Here is an 11,793-nt window from a genome sequence, read left to right on the forward strand (position 1 = left end):
ACTGCGACCCTCCGCCAATTGCACGGCCTTGACGGCGTCCTTCCAGATCTTCCCCTTGTGGTAGGGGATACCTGTGTGGATGACAAAGTGGGACAACATCACTACACCTGCACCATGTCTCAGAGACACACAGTTGAACATCTTAGATTTGTAGAACATGGCATAGTATGCTGGCAAGTAATAGCACCTTAGTCATAGGGACTTTTTCCACTGGGGACGCAGCAATGCACTACATGGCATAGTAAGTAAACAGGTGGCATGAGGGGTGCGAACCAATCCCTGATCATGGCACACACTGTGCATCCCAAGCAACACAAGGCTGATGGACAGCACCGCAAAGCAGTCACATGCCCCAGGCCACTGACGAAACTTCAGCAGAGTACACAGACACACACAGGCACACATCAATCACCTGCCATTGGCAACAGCGGATACTCACCTCACTCTGCACATGTGCCACTTGCCAGGGGGGTCTCAGGTGTGGGGCTAGCTCAGCAAGTCAGACACACAGCACGGCTTACTTCACACATCAGATGGATTGAGCAGTTGCCTCCTCCATGCAGCTGTGGTGCAACACTCCACATAGACACTCATCCACATGACAAGAAACATTCACACACATCAATGTCCAGGGGGCGTACACATCATTTGGACACTCTCACCACTCTCACCACAGCTCCACTCAACTCTCACACACATCTGTGGGTGCAGTCACCTGTCACACCGGGGTGACCACTGAATCACCGCAGGACAATAGACCAAGAATGCCCAAGAGGATTTGACTGGCGGAATGTGCCATGCACTATGCAGTGAATGTCACAGTAAGCACAATGCAAGTGAGGAGTGCACACATGAACTACATCAAGCCCTGCATGAGAGACATAAGCCACCCCCCCCTCCCTGGGACCCACTCCACCCAACATTCCATGTCTGTCACACATGGCCACAATGCCAGAAGTGACAGACACAATAAAGGTGCACAGGCAAAGGTAGTGGAGTCAGCACTCACCTGCTCCCCTGGACAACCATACAGCATGGGGTACTGTGGGAGGATCACATCCAGCAGGGCCTCGTTCTCCTCCTGGGTGAAAGGCTGGGCCCTCTCTACAGTCCTTGACATGGTGCCAGAGGGAGACAATACAGCAGCAGTGGTATCGACTGACATGTTGTGCAGGCAAGTGCCCTCTCATGGGTTCTGCCTGCCTTATATCTGCCTTGCTGGCCTATTTCATTTACAGGAGTACAGAGTGATTGGTCAGACTCATTTGCATCCTACGTTTCCTCCAATCCCTTTAAACATACACCAGTGACAGCCTTTGCATCTTTCGATTTTGCAGCATCATGTCAATTCAACAACCACTTTGCAACAATGTTAAATGTGGTCAACTGATTTTTTCAGATCACATGATGTAAAATTTTGAACTTGAAACTCGGTATCCATGACAACCAGAATGCATTTAGGCCCTAATACTTGTCCCTCATGTGTCCCCATTGTATTTCTTAAATCCCCACGCAGGTACGGCGCTTTTCACACGTACCCCTAGGGCACCATCACTACAGTGATACAGGCCCTACGGTACCCCCAACGATAGTGATGGGCACGTACTCACGCGTGTACGGCCCGTACACGCGTGAGTACGTGCCTATCACTATCGTTGGGGGTACCGTAGGGCCTAGTGATATGGGCCGTACTCACGCATGTACGGCACGTACACGCGTGAGTACGTGCCTATCACTATTGTTGGGGGTACCGTAGGGCCTAGTGATAGGCACGTACTCACGCGTGTACGGCCCGTACACGCGTGAGTACGTGCCTATCACTATCATTGGGGGTATCGTAGGGCCTAGTGATACGGGCCGTACTCACGTGTGTACAGGCCGTACACGCGTGAGTACGTGCCTATCACTATCGTTGGGGGTACCGTAGGGCCTAGTGATAGGCACGTACTCACGCGTGTATGGGCTGTACACGCGTGAGTACGTGCCTATCACTATCGTTGGGGGTACCGTAGGGCCTAGTGATACTTGCCGTACTCACACGTGTACGGGCCGTACACGCGTGAGTACGTGCCTATCACTATCGTTGGGGGTACCGTAGTGCCTAGTGATAGGCACGTACCCACGCGTGTATGGGCCGTACACGTGTGAGTACGTGCCTATCACTATCATTGGGGGTACCGTAGGGCCTAGTGATAGGCACGTACTCACACGTGTACAGGCCGTACAGGCCGTACAGGCGTGAGTACGGCCCGTATCACTAGGCCCTACGGTAACCCCTCAGAGCGTGTGTACTGCGTTTCACAGCTTACACTGGTGATAGGAGGCGCACACGAAAGGAATGAAGGTGTCAGACTCGCACAAGGCTGTACATGAAGTCATTGTCAGTGCAGTCCTTCATGTGCAGGGCCTAGGCGTGTCAGGCAGTGATGTGGCACATGTCTCCTCATGTTGTGGCACAATAGATGTGTGATGAGCTGTTTATACATGTCATGTGTGATGGGGCACTACGTGGCACACTTCCCCTTCACACTTTGCACATGTGTGCATGTGCGACACACGTGTCAAGCACTGCATCACTGGTATGGCACAGTCAGCAACACCCGCAACTGTCCCCTGATGGCAGGTACATGGATAATTACACCTCACATGTGACTCCCAGTGTGCCACGATGTGACTATGTCATGTGTGTGTCATGTGTTCCCATGAGCTTTCCGTTGGTGTTTCGTCAACTCCATCTGCTGTTGCAGCTTCCAACATGTGTATGTGTGCATTTGTGCATGACACACATATACGCACACCATGCCACATGTGGACTCACACGTTACATGTGTCATGATGGTTCGAAGATGACTTCCTGACATGAGGCAATATCGGCGTTGTATCAATGTCTGTGACATCAGTTTTTGACATGGACCCCTTAATGGAAATGTGTGTCATCTGTCCATTTCAAGATAACATGTGACCTGTGCGTCTAGACTACCGCCGGCTGTCTGTATGAGATGACATCCTTCTAATGCTGATATGTGGATGTCTGTCACTCATGTAATGTGTCTGGCTTGTCACTTACACTGGCCAACAGCTATTTCATGGCATGTCACGTCAACATTGCCATGCAACTATTGTGGCTGGCTCTTCATAGGAGTATCACCTGGCTGGCCCACGTGTCCTGGATGTATTGCACAGCACAGACTCTGTATTAAGCAGATGTGTATTAGCTGTTGAACATGTGCTCACCTCAGTGACATTGGTGTGGTAATGTACTCACTCTTCGTTATTCCTTCCAAATCTCTGCAGGGCACCGCCTCTCCCCAGACGAATGCCAGACCTGGATGCCATGCGTGAACATGACTGCATACGCAGATACCGATTCTCGCAAGAGTTGATAGAGGACTTGACCCGCCGGCTTGCACCACACCTCCAACCACAACACAGGTATCCTACAGCTCTGACCCCCAAGGTGAAGGTGATGGCAGCCCTACATTTTTTTGCCACCGGCACGTTTCAATTGACCATAGCTGATGTCGGTGGCATGTCCCAGACTATGTTCAGCCGTGTCCTGCATGATGTTATAGAAGCCATGTTGTTGCACCTGGATGAATTCATCCATTTTCCCACTCGTGAGCAGTTGACAGGTGTCAAGGGTGAGTTCTATGCCCTGGGAGGGATGCCATAGATGGGACACATGTGGCTTTGGTACCACCACAGGCACAGGAGGTAGCCTATAGAAACAGAAAACATTACCACTCCATTAATGCCCTTGTGGTGTGTCTTGCTAACATGCTGATTTCCCATGTCTGTGCACGTTTTCCAGGGTCCGCACATGATGCATACATCATGAGGCGTAGCAGGGTGCCAGAAATGATGCTGCAGCTGCACGCGGAACAAGCATGTCTTGTTGGTGGGTATACTCTGTTAGTCCTGTGTTCAGCGCTATCTTTGTATCTTACGGCATCTCCTGACCCACTTCTTCACATGATGTTTCCATGTAGGGGGCTCTGGCTATCCCAACATGCCATGGCTGATGACGCCTCTCCGCAACCCCAGAACAGCTGCAGAACACCGGTACAACGACACCCATGGGCAGACAAGGCGCGTCATTGAGAGTACGTTTGGACTCCTGAAGAGCAGATTCCGGTGCCTCCACAAGACCGGCGGCGCCCTCCCATATGCCCCGGTGAAGGTCTGCAAAATCTTCATTGTGTGCTGCATGCTGCACAACATGGCAGTGGAGAAGGCCGTGCCACTCATCCTTGATCTGGATGAGCAGGATAATCCACCCGTAGAGGATGAAGGGCTCGGGCACGGGGCAAGTGAGGATGAGGATGAGGACATCCGGAGTCAGCTTATCCGCAACTTCTTCTCATGATGGTGAGTCCCTGTGTCTGAGTGTGCATGCTTTGAGCCTTGTGTGGCATGTGTTGCAATTTGTGTGTCGAGCTGACTGTGTGCTAAGTGACTTGGAGGTGTGTTCTGATGTGTCATTCAAGTGATGATGTCATTCCACACATATTAGCTGGGACACTAAATTTGTTAAGGGCATGGTGACAACATCATTCCTGTAGAGTACATGTACATGTCTGCGGATTACTAGCTCTTCACTGAATTGTTGTGTGTCTGTCCTCCCCAGGTTCTTGCGGCTGTCGTCTGCTCATGTCATCATTGCCCTCCTGCTATTCCTCATGAGTATTGCAACGTGTGCTGGATCAGAGTTACATGCACAGACATGGTGAAAAGTCATTTGGGGTAAGGAGTGCAGCAAGGCATTTTGTGGGTGGTACGTGTTTGTGATATGTGGGGACTGCTCCTGTGCATGTTGTGTTACCATGCATACATGTCGACTCACCATGGGCCACATGACGTGTTGCATGGCTCCCATGAATTGATGGTCACCCTTCCTGACAGTCATCTGTAATGGTGTGTGGATTCTGATGAAGGCATCAATGTGTGCATAACGTCTCCAAGGAACATACGGGATGCTAATGGTGGACATAGTGTGGGACAGCCCCATATGAGGCTCAATGGGGAATTGTAGACTCTCCGTGTGCAGCAAGGGGTGTTAGGCTCAACCCCTTCACTTGTGTGCCAGCTCAGTAGGATTTACACATCTGTGTGTTGAAGGGGGTGTCCAGTGTAGGTCACACATCGTCAGCCAAATGACCTGTGAGTCTGTTCCAATTGATGGATTTCCCTTAGTGTGAGACTGAGTAATAAAGGTGTTTGTCACACTCCAAGGTGCCTCATCTCTGTCAATGCAGGTCTCTTGCCACTTTGCATGCGGCATATCTGGCATAGTTGTGGAAGATTATGCATAGGAGTCCATGTGTAGTTTAGCAACATGAATGCAGTTGCTCATGGGTTAGGCTCCCTATTGGGCATGAAGTACAAGGTCGTGTATGTTTTTTGGCATGTTGATCTGCACAATGGGCCACCAACAGCTGCTGAGGGTGTGTCTCCTGTGCGCAGGTCGGCCTTCAGTTTCCTGATCCGGTGTCATGCTTCTTTGGTGATTGTGCATGCATTGTGTCTTGGTGTGCCATGTGACACTGGACACTCCTTACTTTACACACGCGCCTGTTGCAGTTGCCCTTCTGACATCCTAGTCTATGTGTGCAAATTCTGTCATTTTGCAAGGAGATGCCGCCTGCTGCTGCGTTCCTGCAGCAAGGGCCAACAGAGTATCCAGATTTGGCAACACACACGCCTCCAGGATGCTCCTCACTTCCTCCCAACACCCATTCATTTTGCTGTCCTCAGCTTGTCTATGCCACTGTTGCCGCCACGCGGTGCCAAAGGCTGTACCATCAGCACATGCAAGTTGCACATTGCACCACCATCCTGTCCTTGCATTACCCACATCACACTACAGTCTGATGTATCAGCCACACTCCGAGCTATGTCCATCCGCACATCTTACGCCTGCTGTCAGACATACCCTGGGCACACACACAGCACCTTTGCATGCTGAGTGTGCAACTCCAACTGCCTACACTGCGCTGCCCCGCCTTCCAGGCCCTGTCACACCAACCAGGTCACGTCCCTAATACTCCCTACCGGTTCTGTAGCCCAGCAAGGGCATGGGAGTGGGACTCAAGGCTTCAGCATGTAGTATGGTGTCATCGTCTGGGACATGGCACAGTGTGACAGGGCGTGTGATACTGTAGGCCCGCCCTCCTGTAAACAGAACTGTGGTACACCAGATGTCTCGTTGACCCCTTCTCTCCCCCTGCAGCAACCCGAGGTGACAGGACCACTGGAGAAGGCATTACCTTATTACACGCAGGACTGGCCCGTGGGAACTGGTCAGGGCTCCTTTAACTTCGCCTTTCAGAATGACGAGGCCACTCCCACCGATGACGTCACGTTACTAGGCTACACAAAAGCGGTAAGATCCCGGAAGAGGACGGACGGCGTTTCCCAGGAGGCGGAAGGTGATTCAGAGTGGAGGACGATTCGAGAGCGGAGAAGCGGAGGTAGCAGTACGGAGGAAGCGAGACCGGAGGAAGACGACAAGCCAGGAGGCCAACGGTACCGCGAGTCGCCCGGCCACGTTCCCAGGGGAGGAGCGTGGCTCGAGCAGGTACGTGGAAGGGTAGCGGGTTGGTTGGGGAAAGCCAGCACACCGCCATTGTTAAACCCAGACCCGTAACGTCGAGACCGCATCCAGTACCCTCCCCTACTATCGCCTCACACGTGCACCCCCCTTCACAGTCACAAGAGAGAGTGAGAGCACTGAACGCACTTGGTTTCCCTCACTCCCGGCCCCTACGTGTGTCACGGCGCTCCAGTCCCCCGTCCTAACCAGCACTTTTCGTCTCTTTTTGTTCTATACGGCGGAGGGAAGATTCGGAGGAGAACAAGAGAGGAGAATCCACAGCATCTGACCTGAAGCGAAAAGGAACGTGACGCCTGTGCATCGACCAGACAGTCCCTCACTTGAAGAGCTAGACACCCCGTTCTTGTACCGAACCATATAATAGGTTGAGAATAAAGTACTCGACCAGCTTACGTTCTCTTGTTTGTCGTCTCTGCCGCCCCTGCCCCGTCACACACAGGTATCATCTCTCAGCATGTCAATCTACAGAGTGTCCCGGACCCCCCTCTCCACCATCACATGCGCACAGCACCTCATCATCAGCTCGTATGCCATTGACAGCCAAGTGCTCCTCACCCTCAACAAAGACACAGACATTGGCAGTAACATCATTCAAGTATGCATGAGATCTATTGATGAATGACTGCACACGAGCCACCTGAGGCTGGACTTGTACAGGGCTGAGCTGAACATCTGAGGATTGTCCCCTTCCAGCTGGGTCAAGTGCCTGTGTCCCACCCGCAAGAGCCCTGCACAAGCACCCAGTGGCCACACACACAAGATGGTGTGCATCATGTTTGGCTCGCTCACATTTGCCATGCTAGTCCACAGCATCTGTACCTCATGCTGCAAGGCCCTCTGCATTATGCACATGATCCAGAGATAGATCCACTCCAAGAAAAGACAGACCATCCCCCAGGTCCATGACAACATCCGTGTCAAATACTGCCCTGCCCTCTACGGAGCAAGTACATCCAAACTCCCAGGTAACTTGTCCACATCCAGGGGGCATCTGCACACCTCAGATTCAACCCCCTGCGCCCCAGCCACCTCACCGTCCACCATGGATAGCTGCAATGGATCACTGTCTGCTGCAGGGTGACCTCCACCTTCCCCACCCACACTCAGGAGGCCGTCCACAACCCCGACCCCAACCAACCTTGTACGTCTGTCATCCTAGATCCCGTTGGGCCATCTCCATGCATCCAACCTTGCCCTGGCCACTGTTCTTCACATCCACCGTACTCCAGCATACAGGACATTGTTCTCCCACCTGCCCACACATACCTGGGACTCCCTCCCCGGGAACCTCCACATGAGCCATGGCCTCTACGCCTTGATGATGATCTCCAAAATAGGTCTCTCCGCACAGTTTAGCAAGCCCCCCTCAGCAGCCAGAGGCCATCACAGGTGAGTGTTGTGCTCCATGCCTACATTGAATGATACCTTGTGACCCATGTGTGTCCTGTACCAGACTCTGATCCCAGGGTATGGATGGCTGGAGTTGGTTCAACACTCAGCCATAGTTTGACATTTCCACACACATATGTCGTTGAATGATGCAAAATAACAAGAACGTCTCATGTCCAAAGTGAAATATTTATTTACGGTGGGGTAAGTGGTTTGGTCGATGCAATTGGGTTCTGTACCGGGGGAATAGAATCCAAAGTTCACAGGGGGAGATGGTATCCTTGGCATTGGAAGTCATCAGAGTCCAGACCACAGTGTTGGTCATCATTGGTCAGACTGTGACCAGCAAGTCCATGTGGCAGAGAATGTCATTGGATGAGGTGCTGCTGTTGCGCCAGAGGGCCAGGTGCCAGGCCAGGTGACCTGGGAGATGGGGATGGTCCACTGACTCTCACGGTCTTTTCCGTGGACGACCCACCTTCCTCCGGGGACCCTCAGATGCAGGCCTTGACGATGCTGGGGACGCTCCGTCAGATAAATCCTCCTCCTCCTCCCTCCCTGTGTCTGGTGCTAGTCTACGCCTGGTGGCACAGGGAGGGTTTGCCAGGCTTTGGGCGATCTGACGGAGTGATTGGCTCACGTCCCTGTACACCGCCAGGTGCTCAGCCAGTCTTGCCTCCATTCGTCCTTGGTGTTGTTGATGACTGGCATGATGCTCGACCTGCAGGTTCTTAATGTCATCGAGGGTCCCCTGCATCTCGGAGAGTCTTGACACGACCTGGTTGATGCCTCTGGTGTCACGCCGGTATGAGTCCAGGATGTTGCGTATGTGTGACATACCGGGGTCCTGAGCTGGCTGGTCAGGTTCGCGCCTCCGCCTGCCTCCACTCCCACCACCCCTGCCCACTTGAGCCTGGCCTGCCCTTGTGGGCACATCGGGTCTACGGGACCCCTGAGGGATGGCATTTGCAGGGTTGCCTGCCTCCTCCTGGGTGCCCGGAGAACCTTGTCCCTCCTGGTCAGTCTGGCTCTGTTGTTCAGTGTGAGCAGGGCTCCTGGGTGTGTCCTGGGATGTGGCAGGAATGGGGGTGGTGGTTGGCGCAGATGTACCTGACGCAGGTGCTGCAGGGGCTTGGGCACCAGAGGGACCAGGTTGGTCGGGGTCATCCACGGAGTGGTGAGAGTCGTCGCTGCCGGTGGGATCGTCTTCACACGGTGCCTGGGACTGAGATTCTTCCCCCCGTGTTGAAGGGAGATCGACGACGTTGCCCTGTGTGTTAGAGAGAGACAATGTTAATGGTGTTTCATGCGACATCTATGTTTCATACATATTCAAATTGACACATTTCCTCCAAGTAGTTGGCTGTGCCTAGCATTCCTCTCAATGTCCACTTGGGGATGGGTATGTTGCGGGGGACAGATTGGGATGTTCTCCTGAGTGTTTGACCTGTAGATTGTTTGCTCTGATGCTTATTTGGCTCTGGATCGGTCTTGTTGTGTCACATGTCCATTGTGGGAGTGTGTAAATCTTTTGCCTGCCCCGGGTGTGTGTGCTTGTGTTAGGGGGAGGAGGGTTGTGACCGGGCCTGCTGTTGTGTGTAGTGTGAGTTGTCATTGGGTCTCCTAGGTGATGTGTGTGTCCCCTCATGGTGCATGCTGGCATGACAGTGAGTGTGAGTTCCTGTGCTAGATACCTGTGCTTGTGTAGTTGGTGTTTGAGTGTACAGTGGTCCCAGGAGGGCCTTGTGCTGCATACAGCAGGGCCAAGTGTCATCTACCTTGTCAGTATTTTGCCAGTCCCTGTGCATTGTGCATGGTTATGTACCTATGCCATATGGGCTGAGGGCATTGGTGTCTGTGTCTCATTCTCACAATGTGTTGTGTGGGGCCCAGCCTCCCGGACATCCAGTCTTGTGTTTGTGGTTGTTGTAGGCTTGGACATGGCCTTGCCTTGATTTGTGAAGGGTGCATGGTGACGCTAGTGGCATGAGCGTGGTTTTTGAGTGTGGTTGTTTGCGGTGAGTGCTTGGGGGAAGTTGCGTGCATTTGGTGTATATGTGGTGTGGACCCCATTGCCCCCATGTTACGTAAGATGTTTGTGTACTCACCAGGCTCTGCGACTCCTTCGACTCCGTGTACTCCCACCGGCGGTAGCAGGGCATCACCTTCTCCTCCCAGGGATGGTAGTGTACGGGTCTGCGGGGCGGCCCACCTCCAGTGATATCAGTCTGGGCATATTCTTCATTCATTTTCCTCTTGACCGCCCTGCGCAGATCGTACCACCTGGCTTGGCATTCATGCCTGGTCCTTCGGATGGGCGCAACAGCATTCACCTTGTCGACGATCCTCTGCCACATGGCAGATTTTGCAGATATGCTGGTCTGTCTGACCAATGTTCCAAACAGCTGTGGCTCGACTCTGATGACTTCGTTGACAAGGAGGTCCAGCTCCGCCGTAGTGAACTTTGGATTCTTGTCTGTGGGCATGGTGTGGGGTGTGGGTGTGGGTGTGGATGGTTGTGGGTGTGTGGGTGTGAATGTGACGGTGTGTGTGTGAATGTGAAGAGGGGGATGTTTGTGGACGAGGTTGTGTGAAGGTGTGTGAGTGAAGGTGTAGTGGAGGTATGAGTGATATGGAGTGGTTTCTATGTGGAGTTGTTTCTCAGTGGGGTCTGGCAGCAGTGGGTCTGTTGCAAAGGCTCATGGGTTGTGTGTGTGGGCCATTTTTATTGGTCCATTTTTGGGTGTGGCTGTGTTTGAATTTTGGTGGGTGTGTTATAAGTGGTGGTTGTGATTTGGGACCTCTGTTTGCCTGTTTGGATGTGCCAGGGCAGTCATTGGGATGTATTTTGTCATGTAGACGTGTTTTGTGGTGTTGAACGAGTCGAATTGACCCTCCTTGTGCTGTTTTACAGTGTCCTGGTTCTGTAAGAGTCATTTTTGCGTAGGTACGATCCGTACATACACGATGCTGGGTGAGGGTGCTGGGGTACGGTGTTGGAGTGTGGCGCGTACATGCGGTGGGGGTTCGGTGCATACACGTGCGGCCCTGGGGTACGGCGCGTACATGCGGAGGTACGGCATGTACATGGGGGGGCGGTGCGTACATGGGGGGAGGGTGGCGCGTACATGGGGGGTGGGCGCGTACATGCGGTGGGGGTACGGTGCGTACAGGTGCGGCCCTGGGGTACGGCGCGTACATGCGGAGGTACGGTGCGTACATGGGGGGGTAAGGCGCATACATGTGGTGGGGGTACGGTGCGTACACGTGTGGCCCTGGGGTACGGCGCGTACATGTGGGGGTACGGCGTGTACATGGGGGTAAGGTGCGTACATGCGGTGGGGGTACGGTGCGTACCCGTGCTGCCATGGGGTACGGCGCATACATGCGGGGGTGATGCACCTACAGGGGGGTACGGCGCGTACATGGGGGTACAGCACGTACAGGTGCGGGGCTGGGGTACAGTGCAGACAGGGGGTAAGGCGCGTACATGGGGGGTACGGCACGTACATGGGGGTACGACGCGTACAGTTGCGGGGCTGGGGTACAGTGCAGACAGGGTGGTGTACGGTGCTGACATATTTGGGGGTGGGGGGCTGTACGCCTCATACACGGGCATGAGTGTACCCATGTACATGTGTGCTACTGCGTTGGCTCCGTACGGGCCTTTTTACGTGCGATTGTGTATTCGGACGGACGGTCGGGATCGTACTTGCGCGCTCGGACTTGTGTTTTACTCGTAACAATGTCCGGATCACTCTCGTACACTTTTACTGACGATATTCGGACGT

At 53.4% G+C, this 11,793-nt stretch overlaps 1 long non-coding RNA gene across 1 annotated transcript; it reads left to right on the forward strand.

The window, feature by feature from the left end:
- The first annotated feature begins 4,266 nt into the window (after positions 1–4,266).
- On the forward strand, positions 4,267–6,658 carry LOC146806265 (uncharacterized). The gene is made up of 3 exons (XR_014967559.1): positions 4,267–4,368; positions 4,628–4,743; positions 6,230–6,658. It is a non-coding gene; the product is annotated as an uncharacterized LOC146806265 (long non-coding RNA).
- The last annotated feature ends 5,135 nt before the right edge of the window (positions 6,659–11,793 follow it).

The sequence above is a fragment of the Triturus cristatus genome, chromosome 8, assembly GCF_964204655.1.
Source record: "Triturus cristatus chromosome 8, aTriCri1.1, whole genome shotgun sequence".
Taxonomy (NCBI): domain Eukaryota; kingdom Metazoa; phylum Chordata; class Amphibia; order Caudata; family Salamandridae; genus Triturus; species Triturus cristatus.